This window comes from Candoia aspera, chromosome 1 (genome assembly GCF_035149785.1).
Source record: "Candoia aspera isolate rCanAsp1 chromosome 1, rCanAsp1.hap2, whole genome shotgun sequence".
In the NCBI taxonomy this organism is placed as follows: Eukaryota; Metazoa; Chordata; class Lepidosauria; order Squamata; family Boidae; genus Candoia; species Candoia aspera.
The window spans coordinates 221,369,579-221,389,019 of NC_086153.1; the positions used below are offsets into that span (position 1 = coordinate 221,369,579).

At 41.5% G+C, this 19,441-nt stretch overlaps 1 protein-coding gene and 1 long non-coding RNA gene across 3 annotated transcripts in view; both read right to left on the bottom strand.

Moving 5' to 3' along the window:
* Positions 1–13,640, bottom strand: part of MRAS (muscle RAS oncogene homolog) — a 49,370-nt gene extending 35,730 nt beyond the window's left edge. For both annotated transcript variants that reach the window (XM_063288810.1, XM_063288811.1), the window contains exon 1: positions 13,514–13,640. The gene's annotated coding sequence lies outside the window, so the exon portion shown is untranslated. The remainder of the gene's footprint in view (positions 1–13,513) is intronic.
* LOC134487188 (uncharacterized) overlaps positions 1–19,441 on the bottom strand; it is a 732,234-nt gene that overhangs the window by 74,026 nt on the left and 638,767 nt on the right. The gene's annotated exons all lie outside the window — the stretch shown is intronic.

Consider the following 19,441-nt stretch of genomic DNA (forward strand, 5'->3'; position numbering starts at 1 on the left):
AACACACCTTGCCCTGCCAGAGAAGCATTCTGAACAGTCCAAAAGTAATCACAGAGGGGAAGTGTCATTAAAGAAGGGAGCTTCTGATACTCAGTAAAAAAAAAAAGGGGATGACGCTCATATACTGATGCCTGCCAATAATTCATGAAGATCTAAATCCACAACAGACTCTTTCATCATTTTTTTCTTCCCTGATATAAGGAAAAAAAAAAGATAATCAGACAAAACCTCTATCAAGGCTATCACCTTGGTGAATAATTAAACCTACTCATTGTCTTGGATATTAAAGCTTTGTAAGATTTCGACTATTTCCATATAATAGCTAACTCCAATAAACCATCAGCCCACCACATACTAAAGACGTCAACAAACTGGCTTCAGCTCTTAACAAGGAAAGTAGTTCATGTAGGATCTAAAATACCACCCTCAAATGTTAATTTTAAATAAAATCAATTATTTCACTGTTCCAAGTTAGGGTTATGCTTATACTGCAAGGAGCAACTTTCCTGTTGGTTTTGCCTGTAACTCATTAAGTGCAGGTAGAATCAACAGATTTTGTTTGGCAAAATAAAAATAAACCAATTTCTTGTTTGGCCAACATTTTCTTCTAGCTTTAAAGAACACAAAATTAATGAGACAATCACTAGATATTTAAACTGACAACTGGACTCTCATTTATAGTCCTCCTATATTTTATTTTCCTGGTATTCCCAAAAACTATAATCTGTATTTTGTCATAATTGATAACTATTCAGATTAATAGCCACTTATTACTGTCCTCAATACTGTCCAAGCTGGACAGATGGAATAATGTCAAAACATAAGTGGAAAAATTTTGTTCCCCTGAATATTCCAGATGATTAAAAGCACTGTATAAATCATACAGATAACGTTCACTCTAAATAAGGGAGCTATCAAAAAACCTGCTCCCCAGAATATTTTACCAAGACGCTCACTGAATATAGTGTTGTACAATCAAATAGAGCAATATTAGTTTGGGCCAATGTTTCCCGTAGACAGGTAAACATTATTTAACCAAACCAAAGGCAGACATCCTAGCAACAAATGTTCAATGCAAAGATGATTTTTGGGGAGTGGGAGTGTTGAGGAGAAGTTCAGGGATTGACAAATCCATGCTCAAATCAGAAAGATGCCCCACAATCAGATGCCCCAGGCACAGTGTTTTGGGCAGGTAGCAAGATTGTACGTGCTTTGCTATGGCTTCAGTAATACCTTATTGTTGTCCAGGAATCTGGAGAGATGGCAGGCTCTGTGTGATGTGGCACTCTCACAATTGTGAATTGAGCAGTCACATAAACTGCAACACATACATACATATATATTCTTGTGAGCTGCCAAGTGATTACTAGGAACAATGCAGAAACAGCTGAAATTTGGCCACTTCACCTCCTCCTAATGGTCTACCTTTCACCCTGTCCCTACAAAAAACCCAAAATTTTTAGGCACCATTAGGCATTTATATTTCTCTTAGTTTAAAGACCTGCTAAGGTGCACCGGGGCACAATCTAGGGCAGAAGAGGGAGGAGAAAACCTATAAATAATGTTGTGGTTGTGATTTTTATTGTGCCATTCCTGAGTTACAATTGTGATAGCAAGGTTCAGCCTTGTGGGAGAAGATCTTCAAGAGAAGGATCAGGTCCACCTATTTTATGGACAAGTGATAATTTCCTTCTGGTAGCCTTCCCCCAGATCCAGAATACATCCAGTATTACAAATGTAATAGAAATCACTCAAACAGAAATTACGCTGTATCATGCGTATATTATGAATTTTGGCTTCTTCTCTTTTGAATGCACTCCAGCCTGAGGCTGGCCATTTGCTACAGGAAAGCTAAGGGAGTGGTGCTTAGCCCTTCTTCTGCTCTAAGTTATTTACTGTACCTCATATCTCCTCCTACTCTCAGAGGATGCCACACCAGTGTTTATTTCACAAATATCGTTCTAGACAAGAGTGCTAGGCCTACCCACATCCATCTCCCATGAGCCTCAGACAGTCTGAAGGTGGAGCTGGTCACTGAAAGAAGCCCATCAGCAAATCCATGGCACATATACCCCATCTTTGTTTTTCCCCCCTCTTGTGAGTTAACACCACTTCTGTTTCAAATTGGGATACAATCCCTTCCATTGGTCACCATGCTGAGCCTGGCCTCTTTGATCTTTAAAGCAGTACTTTGAGGGGTGTTTCCTTAACCTTTCAAGTTATTGCTCTTGCTAGAGTCTGGGAATAATATCCTCCTCTTTCAGCCTTGAACGTGGATTCATCATCAGATCTGCTTTCCTGCCGGGCTTGCTCGTTTGTTATTATAGGGCAGACTAGAAAAACACTTCTGCCTCTCCCACATCCAGTCCCTGCACCAAGCTCAAATAAATTGCCAGATTAAAGTACAAAATGCAGTGCATTCTACCAACTTGCATAGAAGGAAAATACAAATGCTCTTCTACATTCAAGGTTTGCCAGTGGTTGTGTCACACGAGAACTGTTCAAGGGCATTCACACTAAAGCAGTTAGAATTTTTTTCAAATAGCTTTGGGTACTGAAGCTCTATGCTTGCATTGGTACTTTTCAGAGACACTTTTCCAGGGAGATGGCGCTACTGAATCCAGTTCAGTAGCAGAAACTTGGCCACATGCAGCTTCCCTGATGTTTGTGGAATTCATGTCCTACATTGTAATTGACTTGAATTAAACCATTTTGTTTCTAGAATGGGGACAGGCAGCTGGGAATATGTGACTAGGAGGGCAAATAGGGGCAGGAGAGTTTTGTAAGGGAGTTGGTGAATTGTGGAGTCAATCTGCAGAGGTTTGTTTAACTGATGGCACCAGCCTCTGTGTTTTCTGGCTGAATGCATGCATTTATTTTCTTATTTGCTAAGCAAATGGCCTGAATGCATTGTCTGAATGGAAGAGGCTTACGATGCACCTGACTGATCTGATGATCAGGGAGCAGATGGGGCTACATCCCTCAGCTTGCAGGTCAATCTTTGACAGCACTTTTGAAAAGAAAAGAGGTATGTATCTAAGCATGCTAATTACACTTGTTGAAGTACAAGAATGTGTCTTTGTTGGAGGAAAGGATGAAAGGACTGGGAGCCAGTCTTTCTTCTTTAGGACTCATCACGGAAGGTGAGCAGTACAAAGGTACTGTACAAAGGGCACACAGGTAAGGCCAAGAGAAATGGACTTTCACAGAGGATAGGATATAAGCTGTCATTCAGGAACAGAGGTGGCAACAGGAAGACTCTGTGAGGAAGGCACCTGAAAGAAAGTGCACAAGTCAAGGTGAAGTCTTCTGGAGTTGACCAACTGATGTGAGGCTTTGAACATGGAAAGTAAGCTCAGACCATTCAAGATAGGACTATCATCTCAACCTCCCCAGAGCAATGGAAAGGACTCTCAACTCTGCAAGGATCAACAAAAACAAGGTTTTCCACTGAGACGCAAAAGAAAAAAGGCAGTGGTGGGAGGCTCACTGTCGTAAGGGACAGGCAAGCTAGATATGTGCTCTTTTCCTAATGCATGTATCCAGGGTGTGATGAAAAGATTATCAGGCTCATCAAATGGACTGATTGTTCCCCATTCCTGCTTAACCATGTACAAACACTGCTAGAAGAGGAAAAATAGGTTTGGCAGGAGCCTTTTTAATCTGATCAAGAGGGCTTTAACATAACCCAGAAAGAAGGGGAAAAAAAGAGGCCTAGACTCAGGTAGAAAAGTGCTGGCCATTAGGAACATGGCCAGACAACGGAGGAAGTACAAGGCAGGAAAGGGGACATGGAAAGCCTAGTGCGTGTAGTACGGAGATCAACAGTGGCATCCTCAGTGCCAATTGTCTGTGTACTAGTGCCCAGAGTATCAGTAATAAACAGGAGGAATGCAAATATGATCATATGGGCATCACACAAACCGGGTGGGGTGAGCGTGAAAAACATAAAACTTAAGGGAGGCGACATGCTTTTGTATGTAACAAAGCTATATATCTCTGAAACAATTAATTCCTCTAAATGCCAACATCTTGTTGAAAGCATATGAGTAAGATTAAAAGGGATTAGAAACAAAAGTGGTACTATTGTGGGAGTTTACCATAAGCTACCCACCTAGGAAGAAGATGCAGACAATGCCTTTTTAAATCAACTCACCAAGTGCTCAAACAGCAGATAATAGCCGCAATGGGAGACATAAACTGACCCTGATATCTACTAGAAAACTAACTTAAGTAGGAGTCTAACAGATTACTCCTCTCTCTTGTTTACAATTTCATTTTTCAGAAGGCGGATGAAAGATCAAGGTGATCAGCTATTCTGGAACTGGTAGATGGACTGAAGTTCAAGATAACTAGGGGAGGAAAATCTAACAGAAATCAGTCTGTATGCTGGACTTCAGGAAGACAGGTTTTAATGAATTCAGATGAAAGGTAGACAGCACAGGGATAATATAAAAGACCAGGATGAAATAAGGTTGTCAAGGAATGCAAAATATAATTGGGGGATTGGGGGAGAGAGTTATGTCCGAAATGAAAGTCAAAGATGCTGTTGTGCTGTTGCTTGGGGAAATAATGGGGAATGGGGAGAAGGCTGAATTGCTTAGGATCTTGTCTCTCTCTCCTCTCAGAAGAAACCTCTCCTAATATGACCGATAGCTTAGAATCAGGTAAGAACCCACCTTGCTACCTTAAATGAAATCAAATCTCCAGGGCCAGGTGCTGAACGCTGACCGAAGTGATCTCAGAACTGCTGCCTCTAATCTCTGAAAATTCTTGAAGTTGCTAGAAGAGGGAAAGCAAACATGGTCCTAATAAGGGGAGAAGAAAACTGGGCAGAGTACGGGAATGGACTGTCAAGCAGCATGTCTTTGAGCGGTTACAAGGCATGCTACTATTATCAGGAACCAGCCTGGGCTTGTCAAGAACAAATTGTGTCAGACTTTGATCTCTTCTTACCACAGAGTGACTGATTTGGTAGACCAAGGGAACACTACGGGATGTAGCATACCTTGGTCTTAGTAAAGTATTTGACACAATCTCTCATAAAATTTTGGGGGACTAGATAGATAAATATGGGCTAGAGGGTTCTGTAGCCCAGATGTCCCAAAGAACGCTAGTGAATGGTTCTGCACAGATCTGGAGGGTTCCCAAGAGCTTCAACCTTGGCCCAGTACTATTCAACATCTTTATAAATGACTTTTAGAATTGAATGGAATGACCTGCTCTTTGTTCAAGCCAAGGATGGGATGAAGACAACAGGGGTAGAATTGAGGGAGAGAGAGGGAAATTTGGACTGAATATTAGAAAAAATATCCTGACAGAAAGAGTGATAAGGCATGGAGCAGTCTGCTAGGAACAGTGGATTATTCCTCATTGGACGTTGTCAAATGGCGGTCAGAAGTTTTAGTGGATTTGGTGGTGATTTTATGGCAGCTCATCCATTAGATTTATGCCAGAATATAGAGGGCCACATCTATTGCAGCATCAATGGCACTTGGCCTCCCCAAGAACAAGTGATTGAAGATATGACATACTTCATAGCTAAAATCTCTAGTTGGACTGCAAATCTCATCCTATTCTGATGGAAAACAAAACAACAACAAAAAAGGATGCTGAAATATGACAGACTCATCCTTTGTTTTTTCCAAACCTCACACTGGATCTGACAACTAAGTGGGATCGCAGTGCCCCAGAATAACCAACACCAAATCAATCTGTTTCTGAAGTTCTTGACTGAGCCCTAAAACAGATTTGGTGATCTGAGCACCCTCCTGTTGCTTATATCCCACAGAATGTTAGAAAGTTCCAAAGAAACACACAACAATTTGTGTTCCACAGCATCCCCTCTCTTGCGGTATCTTCTGCAGGGAAACCCACAAGGCACAATGCCAGTTAAGATGATGATTATTCATCGTATCATGCTATCCACTAACATGACGCAGGTTCCCTGCCAAATAAAAGTGCAAGTCTGTGTATGACAGGGCAGCCATCCAACTGCTTGGGCAGACAGAACTCATCAGCTTTGATTTTTTTAATGTCTATGTTGTGCCTCTCTGGCAGCCCCACCCTTGTACTGTTAACATGGCTAGGTTGATACAGTTGGAGAGAAACTTTTTTTGGTGTACATGAGCAGATTGGGAGAAAAGGGGCAGTTGTGAAGTTCTACCCTGTCACAAATAAATCAAGAAAAAGAATTTTATGCAACTTTTATTTTTGGGGAAGAATCTTAAATGGCATCAGAATCTGGGTTTCACATTCATTCTGTGTGTGAGAGACAGAAAGAATGATGTGTTAGGAAATCGTTAGAGCCATTGCTAATATGGTAGGAAACTGATACTATACGTTTTTCCTCTCTATGCGTTAATAGATTATACATAAAATCAGGACCATTTGGAACTTGGAGCAGGAACGCAAGTGCTGATTATGGAACCAGAGGAGATCCTTTGGATTCTCAAATATGAAGCATGGTTTATTCTAGGAAGGAGTGCACAGTGTACAATGCTTCAGATATTGCTGACCACAGCTGCCAGCTGTCCTAGCCAGCATGGCAGCCAATAGTAAGGGATACTGGGAGAATTCTGATTTAGTATTGTGAGGGCTGCACACTGAATGCCCAGCTTAGAGACTCTGCCCATTAGATTTATCAGGTCTAATACCTGCATCTGAAGGACCTTGATTAACATGCACATCGCACAGGTGCTCATGTCAACATGCAGTCTTCAAGCGTGTGCACATGGGACTTTAAACATTATCAGCCACTCTTGCTCTGGTGCCTTCCAGGTACAAAAGAGCTACAACTCCCAACATTTTCATCTGAGGTGGTCTTTGGCCATCCCTTACTCAAGCCATCCCTAAGAATAAATTTAACCTCTTCTTTATACTTGGGAATGTAACAACTTCATGTGCTTTATTAGAATTAAACAAACATAAATAAAAGAGCCAATGTTCAGAAGGCAGCGAAATAAGGAAACATCTAAAGAATTTACTGTTTGGAAAGCCCTCAGATCTTGGAATTTCATAATCTCGTATTCATATTGGAGAGATTAAGGTTTAAGAAGAGTTGGCAGACTTTTTAGTTGCCAGATATTTGAGAGGGTGGGGAAGGGCAGCTTTGATGAAACAGCCTTTCTCCATAGATCATTGTGTAAAGAAATATCATGAAGTAGAAGAATTCTACGGTTCCAGCATTATTCACATAGCTTTGGAATCTTATCCTATTATATTGCTCATTTTTTGCCCAGGGAGGAACCTGGGTAAAATTTCCAATGCTGATTTCTCAGGAAAAGATGCATGTGTTACATGCAGCGGTGCACCCAGAGGGGATGGGGGTGGGTTGGTGGCCAGAACATGCCAGTCCACTCTTGTTCTACATGTGTTGTGATGTCACATGTATGTATGAAAGGGGAGAAGCTTGCAGCATCATGATGCATTCATTATTTTGATGGAAGAGGGTTGCATGCAGGTGATCCTAAATCTACTCACTGAAAAGAATCTCACACTGTAGGACTCTTACCCAAGATTTGAGACAAATAAGTTCAATCACAATAGACAGTACAAGCATAGATGGACCAACAGTCAGGCTCATTATACACTGTAGCGTCATTTGATTTGGGCATTATAATTGTGACAGATCCATTCCTTGATCTAAGACAGGGCATCAAAATAGCCAGAAGAAAGCATAGGTGGCTCACCCCAAAGTTAGTACTAGGATGACAAGGCTATATGCAACCCAGAACTACAAAAAAAGTCTGCCTCTTCCAAACTTGATTTGAAATCCAAGTCTTATTCTCCAGAGTCTTGGCCTCTAGCAACATTATAAGTTGGTTATGTGTCCAGTGTAATGTTTACAGCCTCATATTGTGTCGACCTTTTTTCTGCCTACACTTAATGCAAGCTGTTTCTACTTGTGAGTATTATGGAATATTTGATCCATTAGCCCCAGGCAGAAGGCACAGTTGTGCAAGGCACAATTTAATGTACACAGAGGATTGCTTTCCAATTTGGTTTTGAAAGTGAGCATCAAGATAATGAATGAAGCAAAGCTGCTGTACACACACTTTAATTCTCCCCTTGCTAGTTTCTCTTAATAGCATCCAACTGAGGTCCCAATTGTATACAAATGGATCTTTGCACCCTGCAAAAAGCTTATTGATTTCAAGACAGTATAGACATATACAATTTCAGGGTCAGGACCTTACAGTTGTTGTTTGTACTGTCTACGACGTATGTCATTTATTTTGGACATTAATGCAGAACCCCATTATGCCGAATCAAAACTCTATATTTACCAGATGGGTCAGACTTCCTAAAAATATGACTCACTCACTTTAAAAAAGATTTCAATATTCATATAAGGCTTCTGCAGAAGCCCAAAACTCAAGTACTAATAATCACTGAAACAAAGATCAAAGCAACATCAGCATATCACTTTAGACTTAAGGCATAATTTTATTTATTTATTTTCTATCCTGCCTTTATTATTTTCATAACTAATTCAAGGCAGGGAACATACCTTTTATTCCTTCCTCCTCCTATTTTCCCCACAACCACCACCCTATGAGGTGAGTTGGGCTGAGAGAGTGATCACAGTTAAAATATGGGTCTGTGGAAAGGGACTGAACCACTTATGCTGGGCGATTTCCATTTTTGTCAGCAGAACCAAGGGAGACATGGTGAGAATATATTCCCCTACAGCCAAGAAGAGATAGAGAAAAGAAAAAAAGAGACTAAATATTCCTTCTGACTAGGGAAACACCCATAATAATGGCACAAAATTGAGATATCCTGAGATACTCCTAATTTCTAGTACATTGGCATACTTGACAATGGCACATTTTGGTAAGCCCTACTGCAGGTTTCTTTGGTTTTGGCTTAGTGTGATCCCAGCCACTACAATTTGGAAAATCATGGTTTACAGCTTAAGTAAAATGAGTAAATTCAGAGAATAGTAGTGTATGTAGCAAACCTTGATTAAACCAGAGTTTATGCAGTAACAGAATTCAATGATAGCTCAAAAAAAAAATCCCTCACTTCTGTATGGGAGGGAATCCATATTCATCTTTATCAACTCAGCCATGCCTTGGCCATTTTGGATTGGACTACTAACTATATTTGAAACTGAAGCTCAGTGGATAAGGTAAGTCTTATCAAATCTCCAGTAACCTAACATATCACTAGATTAGAAGCCACCTTGATCAGAATTCATTAAAAAAAAGTTAGGTGATTAGTACAATAAATCAATCTCCCTAACTTTTGAGATGAGGTTCCACACTTAGAGGGAAACCACAAAGAAACAAAGCTGGGTTCTTCTGGTTTCATGTCTGACCCTGCTTCAATGATGGCATGGAGAAGAAAACCATATCTGGAATGCAAGTTCTCAGTTCTGTTCCTGGATACTGTAATAATTAAGGTCATAATGTTTTAGTTCGTAAGCAGAGATCAGACCAATCACATCATACCTAGCACAGTGTAAAAGCTGGTTTATGAACTCTAAGCTAAATAAATCAAAAGAAGGGAGTGCTATCCACTTAGGTTAATAATGGGATTCTTTCCTCCTCCCCCAACCCCAGCCTGCCGGGCCACATATGCTCTTTGATAAATTGCATATACTGTCTGCTGCTTAAGGCCTCTCTGTGTCACTATTAGATTATGCAGAAATCGGGGCATGTCAACACCAGCATCAAAATGGTGGGTGCAACTGGAGGAATGAAGCTCCACCTTTTTTTTAAGGTGTGCTACTAAATAAGGTATACCGTGATTTAGTAGCACACATGTACAAAGGAGCAGGGCTTCAACTGCCCGGTGGGTCATGTCTACCATTTTGACACTGATGACACTGCCACCCCCCATCATCTCTGCTAAGAATTATGGCATTCTTGCAAACATGTGGTTTTGCCATTGTTGACTTGCGCATTTCACTGGTTAGATGAAATAAAAGTGCCACAGAAATTTCAAATCGTACCATAGATATATGGACCTCTGCCAGAGTTGAAATATAGCTGGAACTTTTAGAGATACGCTCTGTGTATTTCAATGTAATTTTTACCCCCTTCCCCCCAAAAAAGAAAAAGGTAAGGTCACAACCATTAGGTGGTGAGGGCGGCCTCCTGGAATGTAAAGAAGAGCTGGATGAGACCTTATGACTTTCCATTCACAGAATAATTATCCTAGAAATTTAGGTTCATGGGTTGGGGTGATACAAAGCTTATTGTGAAGTACGCATATCCATTTCTTTTTTTTATGTATATGCCACCTCCTATCTGTGAATTCAAGACAACATACGTGAGTGCTTCCCTGGATTTTATCTTCACAATAATTCTGAGGTGCATTGGGCTTGGAGAGAGTAACTGGCCCAAATTATCCAGGGCACTCTGTGGTTGAGTAGGGACTTGAATCTAAATGTCCCTCATCCAACTCCACCACCTTAATTGCAAAACACACTGGTTTTAGCATTTATTTATTTACACATACCACAAATGCCAGCTGCTCCTAAGACTCTAGGTTGTTCACAATAGGGTAAAAATCATATACTACAATAAACCTTTAAACATTAAGATCAACAAAGTAACACCAATCATACAACTTCTGAGCTAAATAAATAACTTTCCATGGATTGGCTGCTAAATAGTGCTCTGTCCGAAGAGCCATTTCGAAAGGCGTGCTTTCTGAAAAGAAAAAAGGGAAAAATGGGGGGGAGGGGTGTTTTATCCAAGGGGCCCAGGTTGCTGCAAAGTGAGGGGGGCATCCCTGAGAAGGTTCTATCCCCCTTAACTTTTTGCAGGGGGGGATGCTCAGCCCGCCTTCTTGGCCTGTGAGGAATGGATGGGCAGACTCTCCCTGGATCAGATGGCTCCAATAACAAGCATCATGTCTGAATAAAACATGTTTTTCTTCTACAAAGGCATCAGCTTTGAAACTCTCTTGCATCTCAACAAAGCGATGGGCAGAACATGACACTATGATTTGAATGCACAATTCAGGAAAGCCAAAGTTTAATCTAGAACCGTGGTTCTTAAACTGACCCAATTATCCCTGTCCTCAAATAATATCATTACCCCCCAAAACCCAGACTGCTGTTTTATTCAAGCATAGCAGCAGTACCAAACAAGCAATTACAAATTGCTCCATTACCCCCACTATATGCTCATTTACCCCCTTTGGGGTAATTTCACCTGTTTAAGAACCACTGTAGAACATAACCAAAAATTCTGCGCATTTACTGTATATATAAATAATGCATATTATTTGCATAGGAAAGGGCTTATACAACAGTCTTACTATGATATCTCAAACCATTCTCTCAGAATCTATTTATGAGGTCTTGGGAAAACAAAGTTTTAGGGCCCATTTCTCTTATACTGTTTAATACGTATTTAATCTATTATTGGTATAATGGCAGTAGTTTATACTCCTGGAGCCCAACAAGGACTAGATTTGCACATTGTATTAAACCGTGGTGTTTTGACCATCACTTATTTATTACTCATATTTAGCCACCACCCATCTCCCCCAGAAGAGGGACTCTGGGCAGTTTACAATAAAATCCCACATAAATCATAAACATTAAAATCACATAAAACAATTATAATAAAACACAATAAATAAATAAAATCACTTATTGATAAAACCAGTTTGCTAGGCTCACATAGCCTGGTAAGTCACAAACCCTGGTTTATAGATCACAATGGCTGGGTTTGCAGAATAAGCTACACCAGAATGAAGCAACCCACTTCATATGAGTTGCATGTCCTACCATCTTTTTTCTTTCTCTTGGAATTCCATTCAATATTTTACATTGTGGAAGTTTGTAACCTAAAACACAAAACAATAACATTTATAACTTTCCTTCCTCCTACCCCCTGTGAGACTGCTTACTAAGAGTCACATCAAGATGTATTCAGCATGAGTTAATGGGTAAGCATGAAAGATATACTGAATCTTAACCTTATCTCTTCATAGTACAAACACAGAATTTATCTCCTTTTCGCCATCCCAATACCATGTATCAAGGCCACTTAGGCAAGGAATAAGAACACTTTTAAGAGTGCTTTTAGTATTATGTCAAAATGGGTTCAGTGAGTTTGCAAGCTGAACACATCTGCTGAAAATTTGGAGGCTGTAAATCCCTGCAGAACTCATTACATGGTATATGCAGTTGTATGGGGGTTTTTTTAAACTACACTTTCCAGTTGCTGCTCCATTCACAATGTATCACACTATTACAAACAGATTGAAATACAGTAACGGAACGACGACAACTTCCACGCGCTGGATCAACACCCCCACAGGTGACGAAAGCACACAGATCCGACAGAACACGATGTTCTCCTTTCTTGTGAAATGGAAGTTATCTTGGTGCTGAAAAGTTGTCACATGTAAAGCAGCCCCCAGTGTTGCAAGCTGGCTGTGTGGCAAAGGTGTCACATGATCATGCTCAAGAGCCAAACTGCATGTACTGCCTAGAGAAGCAAAGTTCACCCAGAGAGGAGCAGGCTGCTTTCAGTTCTTAGAATGAATGTTTGGCAGGCTGGCTATGCAACGTTCACAACCGGTCCACAAAAGCACAAGAATTGTGCCATACCTTCAGGAATAACAGATAATGTGAGATAAGCACCTAAGGATTAGGATCCACTTTGTTAGAAGATCTTCAGAGGATTAGTTTTGCGTCTTTTTTTTTTTACATCATTAACTACAGAGGTAGCTAAATATCTGGCTCCTTAATTGTCTGCTGCCAGCATCAACTGTTTCATTAAGCTCACAGCAAGAAATTGGATGGTTTGACCTTCTACCGCCAAGTCTAATCACACACTACCTGCTTTAGTCCTAATCCAGAGGATAGGATCATTCTTACGGTCATTTGACTATATAAAGATTTGACCAGCTTATTCTCATCAGCTTGTTAGGTATTAGATTTTTCCTCAGAAGTCTGTTCTCCCTTCATTCCCCTTCACACCTGAGGAGGTTCAGATTTCCAAACCCAGTTATACAAGCCACACTTAATTAAAATGACCATCCTCGAATCCGAATTTTGTTTGCGCTATGAAGCGCTGTTTTGAAAGGCTGATTGTGCATCTTGCCATCCAATGCACAATCAAAGACATCCGAGGCATTGTCCTTTGAGACGCTACTGCATACGGTTCTTTCAAAAATAAATGTCTTATCTCGAAAGAGTGCAGACATAAAGGTCGGCGACACTCACAGTAGTGCCGGCACCCTTGGCCAAAATGCGCTGACTCCAGAACTCCGCCGAATGCATCACACTTACGTGAGAGTAAACGCAGAAATGAATGGTCCGCGTAAAAGAAAGGGACGCGGTCAGCTCCCAAGCCTGCAGGCTATTACTAAAAGAAGTTGCGGAAGAGTTGCGAAAGATACGTTTTCCTATATTTCTCAACAATAGAAGATCGTACCAGAGTTGGAAAAAAAAAGTACGACGGGAGAAACGGCAAGATAATTTACACGAGCAGGACTGACGTGAGCGAAGTTCTTTAATGACACAGCGCTTGTTACTCACCCGCTTTGATCAAGTTTGTCCTTTCAATCCCCGGGACAAGCCCCCACCTAGCTACAGTTGGCGCCTCTTTCTCCTAAATCGCATCCATCTCTTCGGAAAAGCACAGAAAAGATGCCCATTTTCTCTCCACCGCTCACTCCTCCCCTTCTCCCCCTCCTTCCTTTTATGCCCAATCAGCCCCGCTCGCTTCTCTTAAAGCTGCAGCATCCTCGGCCGAGCCAGAGCCGCTCGGCAAACTGTAACCACGGCTGTTATAAATAACACCGGCCCCGCGGGTGCGGGGGTAGATCGGCTGCTTGGCTTTATTTTCCGAGCGGGCTTGTTTTAAACGAGGGAGGCGAGTTCAGAAGCGTTTAGTACATTAATGAGAATGAAAGGGTCTCCTCCCCCCGGAATCCACAAGAGAAAATGGTTCAGTCCTGCCCGATTTTAAGATGGATTTCACCAGCTGGAGAGCTTTGCGGCTTGAAGCGATTTGGGTTCCTTGTTAAAAGGCGCTACTCTGGTTTCTTTGGTTGTTTACACGTGGGCTGGGTGAAGGTGGTTGTCAAGCAAGGATTGTAAGTGAGAAGCGAGGGGCACCTGGGATCCTGGTTGTCTTCTGAGGTGATGCAGAACGTGTGTTGCATTTGTAAGATGTGGCGATCGTCTGGCCGTCATAATATTTTAACGACCAGGAAGAATATTAACGAGGGCCACAGAATAACACACAAGCCCGATGCCAAGTATTCATGACTACACACTGTTGAGGTTGGAGTTATTGATCCGGATCAGGTTTATTTCAGGCTCGGAATCTAGTATGAGCTTCCTATCCTTAATTTCTTTATTATAAGAGTGAGAAGAGTGTTGGAACTGTTGAAGTCGGAATCCAGACACTTTTCTCCTTACCAGATAACACTAAAACAAAAAACCCACATACATACATACACACAGTGTGTGTGTATATAGCAAAAAAGAAAGAAACCCCCCCCCCCAAAAGAAACTTCCCCCTTCATCCCCAGCAAGTATATACAACCTTAACAATTGATCACTGTCTCTTAAAATATTACCAAATAATCTTCATTTCATATTTCACCCCATATTCTATAAACCCATCTTTAAATCCTCAGCTCTCCTTATTAATCAACAAAAGGTGTAAATGTGAACAGACCTAACAACATAAACATTTAATCCCCTTTCCATTTAAGCATAATCCCCCTAATCCATAATAATCTCTTACTTATATATCAAATATAGTAACATAGATATTACAAACTAATCAGTTACAACCAATTGTACATTTCCAAAAAAAAAACCCCAACCTATCCAGTCAAAATAACCATTAAACAATACCAAAAACAACAACCCCTTAATTAACCATAATCAAATAAACTAGTTTTGCATTTTTCCTTCTTGTTCCCGTCAATCCTTGAATCCCATAAATAAAGTTCTAACATCTGCTTTCTTCTGTTCTCCTAGTCTCTTCTCTCAAAATCCTTGTCAACTTTGTCAAAGTCCATACATAATTTCAGCATATCCATTCCTGTAAGTCTCTGATACTCCATTTTAAACGAATAATCCACACATCTTTTGGAACATTCTTTGTATATCTTTTTAAATTTTTAAATATCCATCAAATTCCTTTTGTAAATCCAATATATCCATCAGATATATTTTTCTGTTTCTTACTATGCAGCCATTACTGAAGAGGAAGCAACGATTATAATAACATTTTATTTGATTTGTGGAATTGGGGTTCTCCATTTAATGAAAACCTTAAGCACCGGACTTAATTGATGTCTTAGCCATGATCTTATGAACTGGCCTTAGACATGCCAACAATCTGTGTATTTAATCCCCCACTATATGAGAATATCTGATGGCCTAATCTCCAACCATATGAGAATAATGCTAATGGCCTAACTGTGGAGGCCAATTATCAATAGCTAAGGCTCGTAAACTTACAAGCTAGTGGAAGCAGTCAATCAACCAATTTTTTAAAAAATGGACAGAAGGCCATCAGGAAATCTTGGAGCTATAGGCTTGACTGGGAAGCTGAAAAATATAAAAAAAATAAAATAAAAAACAAGGCAGTGGCAAACCATTTCTGTTGTACTATTGCCAAGAAAATCACCTTAATGTATCCATGAAAGAACTGACCTTGACTCAAGGCCTAACCTTACACTATCTAATGTATGGGGAGACATCATGCTAAATCAATAATATGGCTTATTTGGTTTGGAGTCAATATGTTGTGTTTTAAAATAATGGTTTGGTAATGGTAATTATGCTTGGTTTAGCATAATACCAGAATCGAGCCAATTGTGGCATATTAAACAGACCATGGTTAAGGTAATGTCAGTGCTCATGAATGCTTCCAGGTAGAGTTTCTAGGGCTTCTGTAGTTGTTATAGTCAACATAAGGGAAATACAGAATTAAAAACTTTTGTAAAACCTCTTGGTGGACTATGACACAAAAAGTTACTAAAAGGATGGTGCTACTTGCCGTTAATGACATTATACCCTTGGGATAAAGAAAGGAGGACTTGATCTGGTATCCGCTCACCTTGCTGTCCCTTTGTACATTTAGATCAGGATCTCAACTCAGTTTGTCACTAGTTCATTAGCCCCAAGGCTGAAACACTGATGTCTTTTCATTCCATTGATTCAATAGCATGGCTGGCTGGGGAATTCTGGAAGTTGAAGTCCAGACATCTTCAAGTTGCCAGGGTTGAGAAACACTGCTCTAGTGAGTTGAAACTGAAAAGTATTATATTATGCAATTAAGCATAATATTTATGAAAGAAATACACATTTTATTACAAAACAGAACTATTTTTTTGCCCTTTCCCTGTGGCAGGGAACTAATATGGCAGCATTTCTCATTTCATGAGAACATCAATATTTGGTTTGGTTGTGGTGGAATAGCAATGTAAAACCTTTGAACCTAATCTTCTGAAACTTGGCAGAATCTGTCTCCTCAGAAGATGCAGCTATGCCTGAAAATGATTTTCAATTCTGCCAAGAAATAAAAATTATATTGGCAGTTCTCAAAGGGAGAAAAATGTTTTGTCTTCAATTTGGCATGGGTCACCCTCTTATAAGAAGCTGCAATAGTGCAAATTTAACTCAGCTTCAGGTTACTTTTAATGGAAAGCAGTCTAAAAAAAGCATTAAATAAATACATTCTGCCCTACAAGTAAAAAAAAAAGCAATTTCCATTTGGCACTTTCCCATAATTAATTGGGAAGCCTGACATTTGGGGCCTTCAGGTCAAGCTTAATATTTGAGCTAAGCCTCGCCACTCTTAAATATGCCTCTGGTGGAGGATGGCCAGGCTGGGGCAAAACCCGAGTCCAGCTCCTTTGGGATGGGCAGGAGATGTAAGAATGACTGGAAGGCTAGTGCTGCACTGGGGACCCCGTCTGAGGGCAGCTCCTGGGTGCTGGCTGAGAAACAACCTTGATGGAGAGCTCTCCAGAGCCCACAGCTGCTTTTTCACTTTGGCTCCAAGCTTCAGGGCATCTGGCAGAGGTCACATCAGGGGTGCAGATGTGTCCCATCCTTTGTACCTAGAGGTGCATTCCCTTGCTGGGCAGGTCTGCTGAGAGAGCCTGTGTTCTTCTTTCCCAAAGTGGCCATTCTCTTGCATCCTGAATAATGGTTGGCCTGAGCAGTGCCATCCTGGCTGGGTCTCCCTTCGGCTGGACTGGGTGGAGGGAGTTTTGAAGTGGTGGGCTGCAGACACATGGGGAAGTCTGCTTCCCCAATTATTTTCTTTCTCCCCTCCACAGCTCATTGCCAGCAAGCTTCCTCCCCATGCTTTCTCAGGGATGAGGGAGGTGAGGCTGGCTTATACTTTGCAGCTGTTAGTTGGGGTACAAGAGAATGGCCATTTTGGGAAAGGGCAGGATGCAACAGTGACCTAGCCAACCTGCCCAGGTGGGGCATGCACCTCCTGACACGCTGGACAGTAGAATGCCATCTCTGCATTCTGGGGATGAAGATGTGCCAGAGATGAGCTGACAGGCCCTGGCCTAAACTGCAACAGTGTGACAGCCCCAGTACCAGGATGTTAACTTGAGAAATTCTCCAGACAGTCCATTAGAAAGCTTAAAGAATTCATTTATTAAAATCCGATTACACAGGAGAGTTGCAAAGCTCTGAATAATGTTTTGGCCCCAAAGCATTCAAATTAAATCATTCCCTCTGACATAGTCTCTCCTCCCTGTCTCACAAACAACCCTGTTCTCACTCCTGATCTTCCCCCTCCCATCTCCTTAGACTTAATTAGAGTCCAGGTGTCTTATCAGCCTGTCCTTGGCTCCAAAGGCTTGTGAAGGAATGTGATTAACAATCCTCTCTGTCTGCAAAGCTGCAAAAGCTGACATGGGTTTGCTCTCGCCTTGGCTGATGCATGTGTCCTGTTCAGACTATGAGACGGCTAGGCAGAGTACTAATAAAATTCTTTACTGAATAACTATTTACAATAGTAAAAGTTCTGCAATAGGTTAGAATATGTAGTTCAAATCAAGTCCAACCAGGTGGCAAAGGACATGCAGGCAACACTGCAGGGTCAAACTGTGGCAAGCCAGCAAGGCAGAACTTGGCCAATCCTCTGATTGAAGCTGCAAGACTGGAAGGAGCCAGAGTGCATGGCAAAGGAGAGGCTGAACACTCAGGTTGGTATCCTGGCATGCAGGCTGGATCTGGCTGGCATGCAGAGGCTAGACAAGGCTTGGCTGGAGTATCTAGGCAGGGCTTGGTTCCGAAGACTAGGTTGGACTGGACTGGAGCATCTAGGCAAGGTTTGGCTATGGTGGCAAGGCTGGGCTGGACTGGAGTGTCTGGGCAAGGCTGAGATCTGAAGGCACACCCAGATTGTGCTGGAGCGACGTGATGAGGCTTGGAGCTGGATGTGAGGCTGTGCTCAGCAGGGATGGCAGGGAGAGGCTTTACTGGAGCAACCCATGCAGAAGGTAGTTCTGCAAAGGCAGAAGGCACTGGTGCTGGTTCCACGCTGGATACAGGCAGGGCTTCTAATGCTGGTAAGGATTCTTCCACAGGTGCTGTGAGCTCGAAGGACTGGTTGTCTCCAGCAGCCTGCTCTTGGTGTGCCTGCTTATTTATCCACTCCTTTTTGTGCTGTTTTCCTCTAGCAACCAATTGGGTTTCTTTTTCCTTCATGTGCTTCTCTGCTCTCATCTCTCGAGTGCTGATTGGAGGCTTCAAATCTCCCTCCGGAGTTTGTCCAATCAGCATCTGTGATTTCTCCCGCTCTGCTGAGTCATTTCCCAGTTTAGATTCTCCAAGTCCTGCCTGATAGGTTTTGTTTTCCCCTTCTGACTCCAAATAAGTTTCATTTTCGGAGTCAGAAGCAGGCTCAAACCTCACAGCATGTAGCAGTAGTTTAATGGCAGGCGTGCAAAGCGAGCCTGACATTGTGCCCCCTAGGAAAAAAAAATCATCCCACAAAGAAGAAAAGTAGACGCCGACCCTGTAAAGTAGAACAGAAAGAACATGTGAGAAGTAAGAGTGGAAGGATAGAATTATTTAGGCTTATTGGGGAAACATGCATGAAAAGAACGAGTCAAGTCCGATGCTTGAACATGGTGACTGTTCACCCATTCACTGTCACTTTTAGAGAAGTTCTACTGAATGAGGTACTCGAATTGGCCATGGTGTCTATGTGAATCTAAAATCGCTTGAATTTCAAAATGCTGTTCCCCATCAATCATGATGGGATTTGGAGGGGGAGGGGTTGGATGCCAATGGTCCAAGTCATGAAAAGGTTTGACTGCAATGGAAAACAGGATGAACACATTGCATATTTTTAGGGAGCTGTAGTTGCACAGTGACTGGATTAATGACTTTGGTAATAGGAAAGGGGCTGGTGAACTTAGGACTCAGTTTCTTTGAGGGTTGTGTAGATTTCAGAGGCTTTGTGGA